The 8,424-nt window shown below is 44.8% G+C and overlaps 1 non-coding gene across 1 annotated transcript; it reads right to left on the bottom strand.

Moving 5' to 3' along the window:
- Window positions 1-800: 800 nt before the first annotated feature.
- LOC123645351 lies at window positions 801-864 on the bottom strand. The gene has a single exon (XR_006737532.1). It is a non-coding gene; the product is annotated as a U7 small nuclear RNA (small nuclear RNA).
- Between the last annotated feature and the right edge of the window lie 7,560 nt (window positions 865-8,424).

Genomic DNA, 8,424 nt, shown 5'->3' with positions numbered 1-8,424 from the left:
GTGGTGTGATCATAGCTCACTGCAGGCTGGAACTCCGGGACTCAAGTGATCCTCCTGCCTCAGCCTCCAGAGTAGCTAGAACTACAGGCATATGCCATCATGCCCAGCTAATTTTTCTTATCTTTTGTAGAGATGAGGTCTTGCTATGTTGCCCAAGCTGGTCTCAAACTCCTGGGCTCAAGCAATCCTCCTGCCTCCTCCTCCTGCCGCCCAATGTGCTGGGATTATAAGCATGAGCCACCACACCTGGCAAAAATTTTGTTTTTAAAAATTATAACGTAATTTTGGTTATGAGATTTTGAGACAGCAAACAAGGACTCTAGGAGTGATAGGCAATAGTAACCAAATCTGGGCAGTGTGAGATGTTCTTGTCAAGATAATACTGTGAGTTTGAGCTCTATGTTCCTCCACTTTAATCCAAACCATGGCAGTGATAGAGGTTAAAAATATTAAGAAGACAAATTCAGCCTCTATGGAGCTAGAAGTAGAAAAATAACACTCAGTCAGCCCGACTGAAAACAATTACTAAAGGAAGTATGTAGAATGTGTAGCAGACATTTGTTATTTTTGTTTCATTTTGTTTTGGCTACATAGAAGTTAAACACACTTCCTATTTCAGAGAAAACCACATGGTGGGAATAGGATGCCCCCAGTAGAGCAATTAACATGAACAAACAGGTATAATTTTTTTCCCAGCTCCCCTGCAGCTAAGGCATGCTCACATGACCTGACTTAGCCAATCGAGTGTTCCCTCCTAGGACTTTATTTGATTTCTTTGTGTGGGGTGGCAGAGGTGGGGGTGGGGTGTCTTCCGGTGAGGACTGGAAAACGTGCTAGACAAATTCTGGAAGAGCTGTAACACTGCCCTACAGGACTTTAAATCTAGAGGAATAAAGAAAAGACGATGAGGCAGAGATTATTCCCGACAAGGGCAGTGGAGCCGAGGACCGTGTAACACAGCAGGTGCCGGGGCAACAGTGTCATAAGCAGGTTGCTGGGCTTCCCATGCTCCCTTGGTTACTGCACCTTTTCTAGGTCCAGGACTCCAAACTTTCCATCCAACATCCTTACAAAAAGTCTTCTGCTTACCTTAACCAGAATTGATTTCTGTGATTTGCAACCACAGTGTACGCAAACAAGTAAGAAAGTGAATGCAGAAGGAAGTAACAGGATTCAAGAAATAATAGTAAGGAAAATATTATGCTGCCTGCAGTGACCCTTGGCTTCCCCAGACACCCTCAACCCCATCAATAAGCATCAGAGAGGAGCTGTGTGGACTCAGAGTAAACATGCTTCTTTGTCACCTGGAGTCAAAAGTGGAACCTGCCCCCTGGAATGTGGTCACACGGAGAAGACAGGCACAGGAAAAGGCGACGTGAGGATAGTGGCAGAGACTAGAATGATGTGGCCACAAGCCAAGGCAGCTGGCGACTGTCAGAAACTAGAAGAGGGAAGAACAATCCAGCCTTGCTGGCACCTGGATTTTGGACTTCCAGCCTAGAAAGCTGTGAAATAAACTTCTGTTGTCTGAAGCCGTCCAGTTTGTGGTAATTTTTTATGACAACCCTGGGGAACTAATACACCCAGCAATCCCACTCCCAGGAATTCACCCAAGTGAAATGAAAGCCTATGTTCACCTAAAACTTACATGCGAATATTCATGGCAGTTTTATTCACGGCAGCCAAAAACTGGAAAAACTCTAATGTCCCTTTACCAGGGAATGGTGGTACCTCCATACAATGCAAGGAAGAGGAATGAACTATTGATACATCTAACAGCATGGATAATCTCAAACATACAGTAAGTGAAAGAAGCCAGACTCAGAATGCTATATATTGTATTATATGACATTCTGGAAAAGGTAATCTAATGGTTGGAAAACAGAATAATAGTTACCAGGGGTGGAGTTGGAGAAGGGTTGACCACAAAAGTGCCACATTGAGGAATTTTAGGGGTGGTGATGCGGCAGTTCTGTATCTTGCCTGTGGTGATAGGTACCAGCTGATGCATTCAAAACCCATAGCACTGTACACCAGGAAGAATGAATTGTGTTGTATACAAGTTAAAAATGAATTTTAAAATTAAAAAAAAAAAAGAGTACCCTGGTAAACCGTTATGCAGTAGTAGGGCACCAAGTATCAGGAATGTCCCTCAAATTCTCAGTCTGCAGGTCAAGGGGACTGTGTTTTTCTCAGAAAGATCATTGAGGATGAGGACACATTACTTTCATTGTCATTTAATGCCATCAACCAGAAATATTGCTTGAGGAATAAAGTCTATATGAGATATGCTAATAGTGGAAAAAGTTTCTTAAAAGAAACACTTCTTGCTCTTAAGGCACTAAAAACCTGAAGAAAACTAATATGATGTGGAACACAAATATGTCATTTGGACAAGCTGAGGGCAACGTGGCATCAAAATTTGCTCCTAATTTTTTACTATCCCTGTGTATTTTCTAATCCATCTTTCTCCCTTCTTTCCTTCCTTCTTTCCTTTTCCTTCCTTCTCTATGTATCTTTCTTTCTTTTAAGAAAAAGGTGCACTTCACAGTATTTTTAGAAAATCTTAGAAGTAACAGAATGGAGTCTGAAAGAGAGGAGATTTGATAACACAGGAAGATTCAAATAAAAGAGGAAAAGAAAGAAAAAACGATCCCCCTCCCACCAATGCATAGGCACCAGTGGAATATGAAAACTGCTGGGAATCTGGATTGGCCAAAACAAACAAAATATAGAAAATTTAGAAATCTTGATGTGCCTTGAAATCAATTAGCTCCTCAGTCAGTAGAGAAAGGAATTTAAAAAATTATTATTATAGCTCAATCGTGAAAGAAGAACTTGTTGGAAAGGTGAAAAGTGATGAGATCTTGAACAGAAAACTAAGCAAGGGATTTCCAAGCATAGACACTCTCGACTTTAGATAAAGATAGGCACAATTCCATATCTAAACCTCCAGACATATAATTGTGCCTGTTTTTCTCTAAAGCTGGGAAAATAGTTTGACAGAAATGAGAGATTCAAAACACAAGTCCTTACAACATCAATATGAAGTATAGATAAATGGAAGGGCATATATCAAAACTTACATAGTCACACAAATCACCCACCAGTAATCTCAAAGTTTAATAGAACGTTTATGAAAGATGAAAGAAAAGGGCAAACGTCCAAGAACAGGTTCCAAAATGGCCCAACATGAAACTCTAGATCTGCATTCCAGGCTGAAGCACCAAATGAGATGATGGTGCCAAGGACCAAGTTGTTAGTCAGGGTTCTCCAGCGAAATGGAAGCAGCAGTAGAGATAGAAACAGAGACAGAGAGAGAGAAAGAGACAGAGATTTATTATGAAGAATGGGCTCCTGCCATCGCGGAGGCTGAGAAGTCCCACGAGCTGCCATCTGCAGTGTGCTGTAGCTCCAGTCCCAGCCTGAAAGCCGGAGAGCCGGGACAGTCGATAGTGTAAGTTCCAGCCCAAGTGCGGGGGAAACCAACGTCCCAGCCTGAAAGCAGTCAGTGTGAGAGAGCAAGGCGCCCTTACCCGACCTGTGCCCTGCGCAGGACTCCGGTGGGCTGAACGGGGCCCACCCACACTGGGCATCTGCTTTACCCAGTCTACCCATCCGAATGTTCATCTCGTCCAGAAAGAGCCTCGCAGACACCCCCAGAACAATGTTTGACCGAGTATCTGTGCATTCCGTGGCTCAGTCAAGTTGGCACATAAAATCAACCACCACAGACAATGTCAGAGCCTTTTTAAACAGCAAGAAGAGGAGAGGGGAAGACCCACGCCTGTGCTGGTGGCACGCGATGAGCAGTGTGAGCAACAGACAGGCAGCCCACTTGGGGGCAGCAGAGAGCACTGGGGCTGGAGTCTCCCCTCTGCCCCCGACCAGGGACATGACCACGGGCAAATTCCTTAACCTCTGGGAGCCCAAATTTCTGTTTCTCTATAGAAATGTGATCATTTTATATCTTTTGTAATAGAGAGAATAACTTCTACCTCATGAGATTATTAGAATTAATTCATGTCTGTAAAGAATTTAGCACATGAAGGTACCTATGCAGTAAGTGGGTGCTAAATAAATAATAACAGAGCATTAAATGACAAATTAAAAACATTTACTAACAAAGCTCAACATTGAATGACAAGAACTACTCACTTTTAATTTAGATTTCATCATCTTCATTGGAAAATGTCTTAAAACTAGGAAAGTGTCAATAAACCTTCTCAAAGAAGTTGATACTTAAGATATGTTTGTCAAACATGACAATTTCTAATTGTTTTTGGTGTTTTCAAGTCTCCAGGTCCAGATGAATTAGAATTTATAATTTAATAATATCCAGGGAATTTTGGACAGCAGTCTGGGGATCGAATTTCCCAGGGGAACTTGGATAAATGTCTTAATTTTCAAACAGGGGTAGAGGTGGATTCTGAGACCACCAGACCAATTAAGAAAGAAAATGCAGGCCGGGCACGGTGGCTCACGCCTGTAATCCTAGCACTCTGGGAGGCCGAGGTGGGTGGATCGCTTGAGGTCAGGAGTTCGAGACCAGCAAGAGCGAAACCCCGTCTCTACTAAAAATAGAAAGAAATTATCTGGCCAACTAAAATATATATATAGAAAAAAAAAATTAGCCAGGCATGGTGGCACATGCCTGTAGTCCCAGCTACTCGGGAGGCTGGGGCAGAAGGATCGCTTGAGCCCAGGAGTTTGAGGTTGCTGTGAGCTAGGCTGACGCCACGGCACTCACTCTAGCCAGGGCAACAAAGCGAGACTCTGTCTCAAAAAAAAAAAAAAGAAAGAAAGAAAATGCAGACACTGAGCACTGAGTGAACTGTGCAGTAGGAGGAAACCTTGCAGTTAATGAGTACAGCTCTGTTGATCGAGCAGACGGATTGTGGTTGCTTAAAGAAGGAGGAGGTGGATCAGCTAAAACCAGCATCGGCTTGCTGAGGAGACGCATATACCACACTCATCTCGATTCTTTGGTGGAGAATGTTAAATTACTGAGAGACCAGGGAGAAGCACACACCAAATCTGGAGCCTGGGAGCCATATTCTCAGCTGCTGCAGGTGGGTGAATGGCCCATCCACAGGCACCTGGGGTTGAAGGTGAGGGATGAAGAAGGGCTCAGAGTGGGGGACCCTGCGATGAGAACCAGGGCATGAGGAGCCCAGGTCCAAGCTGGACATGGGGCACACTCACAGAGCTGAACGAGCAGTGCAACTGGGATCTGAGATGCAGACCAGCGTGCAGAGGCCCTGCGGGAGTGAAGGAAACAGACTGGCAGCGGAGACGTTGAACTAGGGTGCAGTTGCATGGGCAGGTCTGGAGCTGGGGTCACCCTTTAGAGATCTGTGTTGAGGCAGGAGCCAGGTCTCTGTTCTGCCCCCCATGGACCAAGTCACTGGGTGTGACCTGCATGCCTGGGCGCTGGGGCTACCCTTGGGTAAGGTGGCAGCCCTCAACAGAGGGTGGGGTGGGGGATTCGCCCAGCTCTGAGCCTGCAGCAGCTGGGGGCCGGAGCACCTCTGCCCTCAAGGGGATTTGTGTGCCTCAGCGCTCTCTGCACTCGGCCTGATGCCAGGGCCCCCCCAGCACTATGGCTCTCCTAGGGCTACAGCACGGCTAGAATCAGAGGTAGCATTGGTAGTGGTGGGAAAGTCACAGATTTTTGCAGAGAGATCAGCCTTTTGCTAGCAAGTTATTTAACCTCTCTGAGCTTCAAGTTCCTTCTGTGTTTATAGAACACTTAGGGTGACCACCTAGCACTGAGTTTAACATATAGTAGGTGCTTAATAAGTGTTGGTTTTCTTCCCCCGTGAACACTAGGAAGAGTACAACCTGCAAGTGGGAATCAGGTGACTTGAGCAATGGAAAGCAGGATACGGGGCTTGAGGTCAGCTAGGGTGGAAACAACACTCGCAGGAAAGTGGTACTTGCAGGACAAGGGGCTGCGCCAACACTTCAGCTCAAGAGGAAACACACATATGGATCTGTGGATGAACCAAAGCTTGAGGAGATATCAAAATCTCAACAAAGCTGTTAAAATAAATAAACAGACATTATACAAAAAGGAAAGAAATATCAGCACATTGGATGGTAAGAGCTAGAGAGATTATTGCAGCTGGGAATGATGGGGTGAATAAAGATGACAAAACTTAACCGAGATAAAGGTGAAGGAACTATTTAAAATAGGTCCAGCTCAACCTGCACACTCACACACACACTCACACACACACACACACCAGCAAGAAGAATAAAAACAGCTGAAATTTACTGAGTACCAAGTGCTTCTCATGAGCCAGGCCCTACACTTGTGCTTCATGTTATGCAATTAGACACAAAGTGCTAAACCCTTCACATGGGTGACTTCACTAATCCTCTCAGCAAACCTGTGAGACAGGAACTTTTATTACCCTGGATTTTCATAGAGATGAACTGGGGCTTAGAGGGTAATAATTCTGCCCAAGGTCACGCGATATGGAGGAGGAAGAGCCAGGAGACTATCCGAGCACCTGGAAACGTGAAACTCAGACATATGACCACAGCATCATGCTACCTTCCCAATGTGAGAGAGAAAGAAAACTAATATATAACAATTCTGTGTTATATCATTTGACATCCACATTAGTTGAGACATGAGGATTGCAAGTAAAGAAAGAAAAAGAACTCAACCCAACAGTTTTGTTTTTTTTTTCTTTTTCCTCTCTCTCTTTTTTTTTTTTTTTTTTTGCACTACCAATTGCCCTACCTAGAGTTCCCAAACAGGTTTAAACAAGAGAAAAATGAATGGGCTCATATAACTGGAAGTCCAGATGTAGGATGGCGTTGAGGGTTGACTTAATCTAGCGGCCTTATCTTTATTTCCCTGTAAATATCACTGCTCGGCCTCCTGTGATGTAGGCGTCATCCCAGGATGGGGGTGACACGCCCACAACAGTTCCTGGGCTCACATCCATGAACGATAAGTCCAGACAGAGAGAGAAAGGGTCCCTTCCAGGAGTTCACCCAGAAAAATGAGGAAGAACTTTCCCAGAAGATCTCAGCCCATCTCTCCTTCCATCTCCTGGGCCAAAACAATTCATTAATGAGTCAAGGGCCTGGGATTGCCTTCAGACCCACCAGGCCACCCCTGGAATTGTGAGTGGGGTCAGCATCCTTTGAGACACACAGGCTTCCTGGAGAAGGTGTGGATACCTGAATAAAAGTAGGGTTCTGGCCGGGCACGGTGGCTCACACCTGTAATCCTAGCCCTCTGGGAGGCTGAGGTGGGTGGATTGCTCAAGGTCAGGAGTTCGAGACCAGCCTGAGCGAGACTCCATCTCTACTAAAAATAGAAATTATCTGGACAACTAAAAATATATATAGAAAACATTAGCCAGGCATGGTGGCGCATGCCTGTAGTCCCAGCTTCTCGGGAGGCTGAGGCAGTAGGATCGCTTAAGCCCAGGAGTTTGAGGTTGCTGTGAGTTAGGCTGACGCCGCGGCACTCACTCTAGCCCGGGCAACAAAGTGAGACTCTGTCTCAAAAAAAAAAAAAAAGTAGGGTTCTGTTAAGAAAAAAAAATGGCTACAGGTTGACGATCAACAATGTGTACGACTCTCTGAGGAATTAATTCTCATTCCCCTTTTGCAGATAACCTGTGGCTTCTAACCAGTTCTTATGAAAAGATCTGTGATTTTTATCGTGACCATAGACTCCACGTGGGTCAAATGCGGTGGGTGATGCAATCTCGAATGCATTGATAAGAGTGCCCAGGTCAAGAGAAGGCATAGTACTGTTGTATTCAGTACCAGCCCAGTCATATCAGGACTGCAGTATCAGCTCCGGATGTTGCATTTTGAGAAGAATATTAAACTGCGATCATAAAGAATGTGGAAGTATAACACAGTCATAAGTGTGAGGTCTCAGCAGGTTTAAATCCCAAGGCTGTTCTTTTCCCCTTCTGTGGTCTTTAGTAAATTGTATGAACTCCAAGCTTCAGTTTCCTCATTTGTAAAATGGAGATGCTGTTAATATTGACCTTGCAGAGGTGCTGGGAAAGTTAAGTCAGACAGAATTCTACACATGCCCAGGAGCACAACATTTACTGGGTATCATGGTCTGGAGACTCTAGCTTCTGCTGAGTGTTCAGTTCAAGAATTGCTCAGAATCCAGGTGCCCCTCCAAAAGAAAAAACAGAATTGCTTAAAATGCACCTCTAGTTCCAGCTACTCAGGAGGCTGAAGAGGGAGGGTCGGTTGAGCCCAGGAGTTCAAGGCAAGCCTTGGGCAACATAGTGAGATTCCCCCCGTCTCTAAAAATAAAATTTTAAAAAAAGAATCGCCTGCAAGGCCCCATGCACTCTCTGGGCTCTGCCCCTAACCCAGCTAGACATAAATCCCAGCTAGACTTCCACAGAAAACCAAACACCTCCCCCA

Source organism: Lemur catta, chromosome 9 (genome assembly GCF_020740605.2).
Source record: "Lemur catta isolate mLemCat1 chromosome 9, mLemCat1.pri, whole genome shotgun sequence".
Classification (NCBI taxonomy): Eukaryota; Metazoa; Chordata; class Mammalia; order Primates; family Lemuridae; genus Lemur; species Lemur catta.
Note: the sequence above shows the minus strand (reverse complement) of the source record. Positions and strands in the feature narration are given on the sequence as shown.